Source organism: Aethalodelphis obliquidens, unplaced genomic scaffold, assembly GCF_003676395.1.
Source record: "Aethalodelphis obliquidens isolate GAN/ISIS:26980383/991018 unplaced genomic scaffold, ASM367639v1 scaffold2, whole genome shotgun sequence".
Taxonomy (NCBI): Eukaryota; Metazoa; Chordata; class Mammalia; order Artiodactyla; family Delphinidae; genus Aethalodelphis; species Aethalodelphis obliquidens.
Window position 1 is genome coordinate 18,396,281 of NW_020837946.1, and position 11,813 is coordinate 18,408,093.

The following is an 11,813-nucleotide window of genomic DNA, read 5'->3' on the forward strand; positions in this document are numbered from 1 at the left end:
CCCAGCTCAGTGCCTGTGGTTTTCAGACTTCAGTGTGAATCCAAATCACCTACAAGAGCTGCTGTAAAATGCAGATTCCTAAGCCCCCAGGGCTTCTGATTTAGTAGGAAGTGTAGGAGAGAATTCTGACAGATTATCCATGTACTACACTTTGAAAAACACATGCCTAGAATATGCTGAATGCTTATTAAATATTTCTTGAATGAAGCTAGAGTCACTGGATTGACGTCCTGCTTTACCTTAGGGAGCCCCAGGTTGAGACCTTCTGTTTCAGCACATTTTGTTTCTCACATGCCTCTCTGGCCCCTCATGCGTGGGCTTGGTTGCACTCTTATTTTCCCAAAAGTTTGGGCATGGGGACAAGTAAACAGGTGAAATAAACTTAGAGTTGAACAGTATCCTCCAAAATGGAGACAGAACCAGGCTACAGCTGGAAATGAGGAGCCAGCCTTCTTCTCTTCTCCCTCTCCCTCTCCAACTTTTGGCTCTGTTTCCCTGTGTCTGCTTCTTACATTCTTACAGCTCTAAGGCTGGTGAAAATTAAAACCATTTTTTCCTGGTTCCTCAAGCAGAAGGCCTGATTTCATCTCTGACTGGGCCTGATTGCCTTGACTTGGATTATCTGCCAAGTCCTGACCTGTGGCCCAGGGCAGGGTATGTGTTGTTCTGATGGGCCAGGCCTGAGTCTCATGTTTGGGGGAAGTGAGTCAGTTTCACCTAGAGTGAAAATCACCAAGCTGGCTTGGACATTCCTTCCAGAAAACCCAAAAGAGTCCATTCAATTCCTTCCTTCCTTCATTCAACATACTGAGTGTCCTCCCATGTGCCTGTCACGGGATGATACATGCATAGACTAGGATCTACCAGGTAATACGGCAGTGCATTTCAGGTACACCCATTCTGGAGTTGACAAGTGTTATTCAAGCCAAAACCTGAAGGGTGAGTAGATGTTGGCTAGGTGAAGGCCAAGGGAGAAAGGAGTGGGATGGAAGGAGATGGTATTCCAGACAGAGGAAACAGCAAGGACAAAAACCTGGAGATAAGAGGGAACAAGATCCTTTAGATGAGCTTTTTAAAAGCTTATAGCATCGGGATCTTAGAGTGTAAGAGACAGCTTAGCAGAAGATAAAGCTGAAGAGTTAGCTGGGGTCAAATCTCAGGTCATGGAGGCCACGTTAGTGTTGAGAATTTTAACATGAACATAATAGGAAACTGTAGATAGCTTTAAGCAGAAGAGTAACATGATCCAATTTGTATTTTGGGAAAGTCACTCTGGCTTCAGAGTGGGGAACAGATTGGAAGAAGGGAGACTAGGTAGAAGGCTGTTGCTATAGTAGAGACGAGATGATGGCATGAACTAGGGATGATGCTTAGAATTAAAGCTCAGTATAGAGGTTAGATATGAGATAGAAATTTTAAAATAAGTAACTTTCCAATATATCACTGAAAGAATAAAATGGTAAAAAGAAAGAAAGAAATTCTGTTCCCAGAGCAACCATAAAGTACACAGAACAAATTTTTTTTTTTTTGCACATGCCATGCGGCTTGTGGGATCTTAATTCCCCAACCAGGGATTGAACCTGGGCCCTCAGCAGTGAGAGCACTGAGTCCTAACCACTGGACCACCAGGAAATTCCCTCAGAGAAAAAATTATGACTTTGTCTGTGGGAAACACCTTGACCTCTATGCAGAAGTTCAGCCCAACATTCAGTGAGTGTATGGAACACCTTTGGCCAATCTTGCAGGGAAATTTTGTCAGCTCCTTCCTTCAACCCATCCTCACACCCTGGGGTAGGCCCTGGGCAGCCATGTTTCTGCCAAAGATGATTGGTCTGGGAGTGGTCATCTAACCCACATTGGGTAACTAAGTTTGTGTTTCCCAAAAGCATAACCTGAGACAAGGATTTCGGTGCAGATAATTCATGTAGGAGGTAGTCCTAGCCAGAGTAAGAGAGCAGGAAGGAGGGAGACTCGGAAGGAAGGAAAACAAAGTGTATTATTGAACTGGTTACTACTATGGTTCCCAATTCCACTGGGAGCCCTAGAAGGAAGCATGTAAAATACACCTCAGAATCGTCCTTCTAAAGGACAGGAGGCTGGACTGACTCCTGTCTTCTGTAAGTTGGGGGTTTCTCCTGGGAGTGATAAGTCCCCCATGTCCACCTTGCACAGCCAACCCGTACCTGTGTGCAAGCTGATCGAGCTACGCGGGGCTTTGGGAAAAGCCCTGAGGCAGAAATACTGAAGCTGGCTCAGCTTGGAGGTGGGAAGGCATCTGGGCTCATAGGAGCTGTCCACAGCGACAGCTGAAGTCCAAGGTGTGCCAAGCAGACGAGGCACAGGGCACCAGGAGCATCTGCTATATTTGGCCAATCAGATTCTTTCCTGGGAATTTGGAATCGAGGCCAAAAAAATCAGTGTTCATTGGATCTGTAACATACAAGCTATGGGCTTGCCATCTGCCATACTACCATGCTGTCATACTGACTGAGGGACAGGAAGAGATTGTTATCTGCAATACTATGACTGATGGGACACAGCCCCATAAAAAGAGATTGATTTTGTAGCTTACACACATGGGTTTAAATCATATCATTACCTCTTTTGCCTCCTCCCAAAGTCTACACCCCCCAACAAAACCGTGGCTAACTGCCTTCATTTCATTAGTTTCACTTTGTCCCTTTTAAGATAGTTATAAGTTATCCCATTAGATTCACTGTATTTCCCAAGGCTTTGTCAGACTCTCTTATCACACCCGAGGTCAGGCTATTGACATGCAGGAGACTCTTCATCCGGGTATGCACCTAAGCGTCCTCTGCCATAGGGATTCAGCTTTTGACCCAAGCCCTTCAGAAAGGAGAGCTGTTGAAGAGCTTGCTATTTGTCAATTCCAAGACTCCATATCTGTGGAATCCAGCATCAGTTCTGTTAGATTTAAACATATGAAATTGTTAATAGTTGACTTTTTTTTTTTTAATTTACAAAAACAGCAATTTCATATGGTTTAATCTAAGCAGCACATGTCATAGGCAAGAACTGTTTCTCCTCTGACCTTCAATCTAATCCTCACCCTGCTGGGTTTTGGAGCCCAGATATGAAGACAAACAGGCACTGTCTGGGAGTATGGTTTAGAGTCCACACACCTTAAAATCAGATGTGTCAAATGTCTATGTACCTTAGCACTTCAACCTTGCACCATTTTCTACTAACAATGTATAAGGAGAGGGTATTGGGTAGGATATAGGTTAAACTGCCATAACAGTGACTCAGAAACAGTGGCATTAACAAGAAAGAAGTTTAATTTCTTGCTTATGTAATTATTCAGGGCTGGCTGGTATGATAGCACTTGTCGGGGACTTGGACACCTCCTATTTTGTTGCTTCACCATCATTAAGGTGTTGCCTTTGTCTACGTGGTACCAAATGAGTCCTTGTTCTAGGCAGCAGAATGAGGGAGCAGAAGGCATCCCCTCCACCCTCCACCCGCCCCACCCCCGCCATTCAATGACCTTGAATTTGCATCACTTCTGTGAACATTGTATAGACCAGCTATAATTGTATAAATCATTAACTTAGTCACACGATCACACCCAACTCCAGGGAAGCTGGGAAATGTAGTCTTTAGCTGGGTGGCTATGTGTCCAGATAAAATTTCAATTATTATGTCAGTGAAGGAGAACAGATATTTGGGGGACAACTAGTGTCACAAAAGGAAATAAAGGATGACTTTTATGGTATTTGGGCTGTCCTGAGCTTGAAGTAATGAAGCAGGTGGTGGGTCACTTAAAGGCACACAGCAGCCAGAATGGTGTAAGGCATATCTCTTAGCTCGGGAGGTTGGAGGATGAGAAAAACAGGACCAAGCACCACCTTGTCAGTCTTCGATTGTAGCCCACTCTACCCAATAGCCATTCCCCAGCTCCCTCCTTGAGGACAAAACTCTGATTTTAATCATCTTTTTCCAAGTAGTTGTTTTTTGCATAGGTCCCTTTGCAGCTCCTAGGATGAGTCTTAAATGGTCTAAGTCAATGTTTTTCAAACTTTTTAACCATTACTCACAATAGGAAATACATTTTATAACCCAACACAAACACACACACACACATACACACGCAAACACACACATACATGCCTGACACTTGACTTTTCTTTTTTTCTTTTTTGCGGTACGCGAGCCTCTCACTGTTGTGGCCTCTCCCGTTGCGGAGCACAGGCTCCGGACGCGCAGGCTCAGCGACCATGGCTTACGGGCCCAGCCGTTCCGCGGCATGTGGGATCTTCCCGGACCGGGGCACGAACCCGTGTCCCCTGCATCGGCAGGCGGACTCTCAACCACTGCGCCACCAGGGAAGCCCTATTTTTTTAAAATTAATTTATCTATTATTTTTTTTTGGCTGTGTTGGGTCTTTGTTGCTGGGCTCAGGCTTTCTTTAGTTGTGGCAAGCGGGGCTACCCTTCCTTGCGGTGCGTGGGCTTCTCATTGATGTGGCTTCTCTTGTTGCGGAGCACGGGCTCTAGGCGCAAGGGCTTCAGTAGTTGTGGCTCGTGGGCTCTAGAGCACAGGCTCAGTAGTTGTGGTGCACAGGCTTAGTTGCTCCGCAGCATGTGGGATCTTCATGGACCAGGGCTTGAACCTGTGTACCCTGCATTGGCAGGCGGATTCTTAACCTCTGCGCCACTAGGGAATTGACCTTATTATTTTTTTTAAATAAATTTATTGTTTATTTATTTATGGCTGCATTGGGTCTTCGTTGCTGCACGCAGGCTTTCTCTAGTTGCGGTGAGCAGGGGCTACTCTTTGTCGTGGTGCGCAGCTTCTCATTGCGGTGGCTTCTCTTGTTGCAGACCACGGGCTCTAGGCACACAGGCTTCAGTAGTTGTAGCACGCAGGCTCAGTAGTTGTGGCTCGTGTGCTCTAGAGCGCAGGCTCAGTAGTTGTGGCGCAAGGGCTTAGTTGCTCCGCGGCATGTGGGATCTTCCCGGACCAGGGCTTGAACCCGTGTCCCCTGCATTGGCAGGCGGGTTCTTAACCACTGCGCCACCAGGGAAGCCCAACCTTATTATTTTTGATACACTTTGATATTCTATTATATTTCATTTTTTTAAAATGCTGGTTGCCATACACTACATTGATTTCCATCCACCATCCCATTAAGGGGATACAACCTTCAGTTTGGGAAAAAACCCAAATTCTCTAAGCCAACAAAACTTCCCCTTTGTTGAGGCATGTAAAACAATTTGTATCTGAAAGAAAAATTTATCCCAAACTTTAAAGAAGACAAAAATGGGGAATTCTCTGGCAGTCCAGTGGTCAGGACTCTGGGCTTTCACTGCCGAGGGCCCAAACTAAGATCCCACAAGCCACGTGGCCAAATAAATAAGTTAGAACTAAAAAGATAAAGACTTTTAAAAAATAAAAAAGACAAAAAATGATGATCATTCTTTTTTTAATATAATACTAGACTTTTCCTAAGAATCCAACTTGACCTTCATCTGATACTCCTGGGAATATAACTGTTGTCACAGTATATTTGATTAACAATCCACTACTGATAAAAGCACAGAGGTTACAGTTCTGTAACATTAACCTGTAGAAATTGATAAGGTGTTGTTCTTGTATACCCTTGAAGAAACATTAACCTAAAAGTTATTTTTAATTTATTTTTATTTATTTATTTTTGCGGTATGCGGGCCTCTCACTGTTGTGGCCTCTCCCGTTGCGGAGCACAGGCTCCAGACACGCAGGCTCAGCGGTCATGGCTCACGAGTCCAGCTGCTCCACGGCATGTGGGATCTTCCCGGACCGGGGCACGAACCCGTGTCCCCTGCATCGGCAGGCGAACTCTCAACCACTGTGCCACCAGGGAAGCCCTAAAAGTTGTTATTTTTTAGCCCTGTGGAATGTTAATCAGTTTAGTATCTAACCTAGTAATTATTTTCATTCTGATATGTATACATTTTTTTCCTGAAAACACTCAGAGAACCATTTTTTTTGTATTCTTTATCAGTTCCCTCATGAATGATTTATATGTTCATATAGTCTATTTGGATGAGAATTTATAATATTTCTGCTCTGGACATTACCTATGACATCTAGCACTCAGGCAGCTATTTTGTGACCATGAGTGGAGCCAAGCAGAGCCAACATGCTGAAGATGGCAGAGAAGAAAGATGGAAAAGATCCAGGGTCACTGATAAATTAACCAACCCGGGGATACCACATCTGGCTTCTTGTTATGTAAGAGAGGAAATGTCCTTGTTAGCAATGTTTTCTACATTTTGCAACCCAAAGCTTCCTTTGTGATACACCTGTTGTGGCAGCTCACCTTAATAAAAGTGAACATTTGATTCACCCAGATGGAACTTTTTGCTGGTGTATCATCAACATATGATGGTGGCTCTGGTGGTAGCAGTGGAATGATCACTGAGTTTCCCAATCAACTTTAGAGATCCTCCCCTCACAGCTCTGCAAAGACTCCTGATACAGTGATATTATATTCTGCACATTAATGTTCTGTAAACTTGTTTTATCTTTATTTTTGTTTACTTGCTTTTAATTTTAAATTACTTCCAGGGCTTTATAAATCCTTTTGTTTTAATATATAGCTGTCTGATTTTAAATATTTTTTCTTGTTAAACTATAATCATTTCATTTTAAGAATTTTATTTATTCATTTTTTTCCCTCTCTACATTCATGGCTTTAGAGAGGTAGGCTTCCAATTTTTTGGAACCTTGTGTGGAGCAGACTAAACAAAGAGAAACACTGCCTCTTTCCCCGCTCCCACTCCACAAATGCTCAGATAACCAAAAGCTTAGAGAACCCTAAAAATAAAATCTTGGAAGTTCTCTCTTGAGCATAAGCCAGAATGTTTTAACTGTCAGAGACCCCAAAGGCCACAAGAGAGAATGAAGCCCTCACAGTTTCCCTTGTCTCAGGTAAAACTTTTCCTGACTGGTAGGTTATAGTCCAGATTAAGCTATAACCTACCTGACTGGTAGGTTATAGTTCTGACTGGTAGGTTATAGTCCAGATTAACCTACCTATAGGTAGGTTAAGTCCATGCTGATCAGCAGCCTAGGAGCTTCCCAAGATTTAAAAGGATGATGAACAGACCAAAGCCACTACCTCCTGCTACATAGTGTGGACGTAGGTTCCTTGCTTCCGAATAAGGGAATAAAGGAGAACATTGAGAGAAATCCAGTAACACTTTCCACGTTGAACAAGCTGTGTCAGAAGATATCAACTAGCAATTGAGCATTGCTTAAGTCTCTTTGATTGTAGACCAACAAAGCACACGCAGACCTGCTAAGCAGCTTTGTGCTTCAGCTGTGGGAAGCTGAGCTGCAGCCTCCCACAGGAAAAGGAGAAATGGGCTCCTCTACAAATCAGCAGGTGCAGTCACGGCCAGACACCTCTTATCTCAGCTTCAGCAGGTTTAAAGCAGACAAGGTCAACGCGAGGATGCCAGCAAGGATGTCTTGGGCCCAATTCTACTCAAATTTTAGTTTAATGGTATCTGTTTAGTTTCGTGGTTTTCCTCCTCCTCAAATGACTCTTAGAGAAACAGTGCATACTGAAAGGGAAAGGAAAACCGTTTTGCTAACTGTCCTGTCCTACTATTACTCATCTCTTAGTTTATTTAATCCCCCATGAAAACCTTTTGAAGTGGATATTATGTATTCCCCTTTTGAAGATAAGAAGACTGAGACTGAGAGAGATGAAGTTACTTGCCTTTGGAGATGGGATCTGGACCCAGGTTTGTGCATTGCCTTAAGTCCCGTGTTCTTTCACTATACCACATTGCCTCCCCCAAATCGACTCTATAACCTCCTCAGCAACTGAAAAGAAGAATCTTAAGTGGTGGTTTTCTCAGAGTGTGGAAAATCCCAAATCTCTCCATGGGTTATCAATAATCAAACACCCTTTCAGAGCAAGGTACTATTTAAATATCTAAATATGACTATTTAAATAACCAGGTGTGGAAGCTCTTTGATTGGAACTGACTTCAGACCCCAGGAGAGACCAGCATGGCTCTGCCTTCACTGAGGTCTGCCTTGCTTTCTCAGGTACGTGATACACAATATTTGTGACAATATTCAGTCCCTTGTCCTGAAGTGCCCTAGCTCTCCTGTGGATTAATTATAGACCTAGTTTAGGCGCATAGTTCAAATTCATATGATTTTATAGGTCACACAGTGATTTCACATGTATCTGATTCAACCCACTAAATATTGACCAAGTCTTATCAGATGTTATACTAGGCCCTGGGCATAGAGGTGAATAACTTATGGCCTCTACCCCATAGTTGTTCAATGTCCAGAGGGGTAAGGGGATAGTGGGGGAGAGGGTGCTACTGGCATCTAATGGGTGGAGGCCAAGGATGATGCAGCTAAACATTCGACAATGAACAGGACAGCCCCTATCACCACCAAAAAATAATTATCTGGCTCAAGGGGCTTCCCTGGTGGCGCAGTGGCTAAGAATCTGCCTGCCAACACGGGACACGGACGGGTTCGAGCCCTGGTCCGGGAAGATCCCACATGCCGCGGAGCAACTAAGCCCGTGGGCCAAAACTACTGAGTCTGTGCTCTAGAGCCCGTGAGCCACAACTACTGAAGCCCACGTGCCACAACTACTGAAGCCTGCACACCTAGAGCCCGTGCTCCTCAACAAGAGAAGCCATTGCAATGAGAAGCCCTCACACTTCGGGCAAGCCATTTTACCTCACTAAGCCTCAGTTTCCTCATCTGTAAAATGGGGAAGGGGTCCTACATCCAAGCATGATGGTGAAGATTACAAAACTGATACATGTAAAGCACTCAGATCTACGACTAACATATACTAAATTATCTAACATATGTGTATTGTTAGTTGTTTAACTGTGTATATTATTCATTATTACTAAATTTGTTCATTTTCCATGTGTTGATACATTGTCTTTATTTTTTATAATGGGTAGATTGCCAGTCCAAATTCTTGAATATAATTTCCAGATAAGCTTGGTGTCGTGGTTTTAAAATATGTCCATAAGAGAACACCCTGGTGGTCTAGTGGTTAGAACTAGTGGTTTCACTGCCATGACCCGGGTTCAATTCCTGGTCAGGGAAGTAAGATCCACAAGCAGTGCAGCCAAAAAAAAAGTCCACAAATTTTTTTCTACTTTTCCCTTAAAGAGCTTGGGCTGGACTCAGTGACTTGCTTCTAATGTATAGAATACAGTGGAAGTGATGGAGTGTGACTTTTGACACTAGGTCATAAAAAGCACTGTGGCTTTCTTCTTGCTCTCTTGGACCACTTGCTCTAGGGAAGGAAGCTGTCATGTCGTGATGACACTCAAGCAGCCATAGGAAGAGGTCAGTGTGATGAGGAACTGAGGCCTCTTGTCAACAGCTATCTATCCATAAACACATACGCCTCTGTACTCCATACACCGTACTCATATGAAGATTCTACGTGATATGTGGAAAAACAGCAGTATACTGAGGGAGCACTAGGAGAGCAGGTCTGCTATGGGGGGCGGGGTGGGTGATGTGGAACATCAGGGAAGGCTTCGAAAATGGAACGTGGTCTGAAGTACATCTTAAAAGACAAGTGAAATGTTTAGCAGCTGGAGGGATGAGGGGTGTGGGTGTAGAGCAGGGGTGGAGGAGGGCAGTGCAGCTGAGCCAAGGAAAGAATCTGTCTGGGGTTGATGCTGTAGTGTAAAGAGCAAGCCAGGGCAAGGGCAGATCTCAGAAGACTTCTTTTTTTTTTCATAAATTAATTGAAATTATTTTTTAAAATATTTATTTGGTTGCGTCGGGTATTCGTTGTGGCATGCGAACTCGTAGTTGAGGCATGCACGTGGGATCTAGTTCCCAGACCAGGGATCAAGACTGGGCCCCCTGGGCTTCCCTGGTGGTGCAGTGGTTGAGAGTCCGCCTGCCGATGCAGGGGACACGGGGTCGTGACCCGGTCCGGGAGGATCCCACATGCCGCGGAGCGGCTGGGCCCGTGAGCCATGGCCGCTGAGCCTGCGCGTCCGGAGCCTGTGGTCCGCAGCGGGAGGGGCCACAGCAGTGAGAGGCCCGCGTACCGCAAAAATAAAAAACAAAAGAACTGGGCCCCCTGCATTGGGAGCGCAGAGTCTTACCCACTGAGCCACCAGGGAAGTCCCTTAGAAGGCTTGTTAACCATATCAGGGAGCTTGAATGATACCTTGTAGGAGGAGAGCCTTGATTACTATTAGATAGCAGAAAGCTCACCCAATTTGTATTTTTAACTTATTTAGCTCCTTTTTTGGGCATAAATTTCGGCGGGGGTCAAGAGTGTGGGCAGGGAAACTGCTGCATTGGGCCAAGTGAGAGATGAGGAGGTTGTGAATCAGGGCTGTGAGAGGGCTGAATCAAGAAATAATTAGGACACCCAATTAGCAGCAACTCCACACCCAACTCTGGGTGTGGGATGAGAGAAAAGCAGACCTTCCGAGCTGGTGGTGACGACAAGCATGATAGTAAATACAGAAAAAGCCTATCTGTGTAGGGGAGTAGTGGGGTGGAATGCAGAGTGGAAAGAGCATGGGTTCAGTTTTTGTTATGTTGAGCAGAAGGTGCTCGTGGGACATTCAAGTGGAGATGCTTAGTCGGAAGTTCTGGGAAAGGAGCTAAGATTTAGAAGTCATCAGCATGAGTGGAAACTGAATGGGTGAACAAGTGAAATTGCCCAGGCAGACTGCAAGGAAAAAGTGAGCCAGTGATAGACGCAGTGAAAAACCAACATTTAAGGGAGCAGGAGGAGGAAGTCCAAGAGACTTTAGTTGGACACGAAAAGCAAAACAACATGGTGATATACTGGCCTTGCATGATGGAAAATTCTTATACTCTGTCCTTGCTCTTTGTACTTTTTTTTTTTTTTTTTTTTTTTTGCGGTACGCAGGCCTCTCACTGTTGTGGTCTCTCCCATTGCGGACCACAGGCTCCGGAAGCGCAGGCTCCGCGGCCATGGCCCACGGGCCCAGCCGCTCCGCGGCATGTGGGATCTTCCCAGACCGGGGCACGAACCCGTGTCCCCTGCATCGGCAGGCGGACTCTCAACCACTACACCACCAGGGAAGCCCGATCTTTGTACTTTTAAAGATCATTTAAATCTGTTTTGCAAAATCTCTGACCAGAAAAACAAATTCTGCCTACACTATTATTAATCAAACTCTTCTCAAAGATTTAATTTCTGCCCTCTGCAGTACTACAGATAACCCTGCAAAGTTTGACGGCAGCTAACGTGACTTACTTCAGCATTCCCTTCTTGGCTTGAACGTTGTTACTTCACAGTTCCCCATACGCTCCACGTGATGACATTTTCAGCCTTCATCTCTGGTGATTCTCTTCTGGCACTCTGCTATTTGCCAACTTGTCCACAAGCATAGCAAGCCATCCTCTGGAAGTAGTCTAACTTGTGCACAGTACACTCTAGGTATTATATTCTTTCCAGTAATGCAGCCTAAAATTAAGTTTAGGAGCAGCAACATTACACTATTAGCTGTTTGAATGTGTAGTTAACTAAAGTGCACTGCCCTCCCCCTGCAAACATAAACATGTAACCAACCCTTTTTCCCCCAGCCTGTACTTCATTTTTTTCTTTAGCCTAACTGTAGTTTTCACATTTCTGCTCATTTTTCTTTCACTCATATGAAAAGCTTTCTTCTTGTCTCTTTCATCATGGGGCAGGAAATGGCCAGGACGCCTGATAATAAAAAGTTGTAGACAAACATATAGCAACCATCAGACCAAGGCAAGTGTCAAGAATGGACTCTCATGCAACTCCAAACATATGGTTA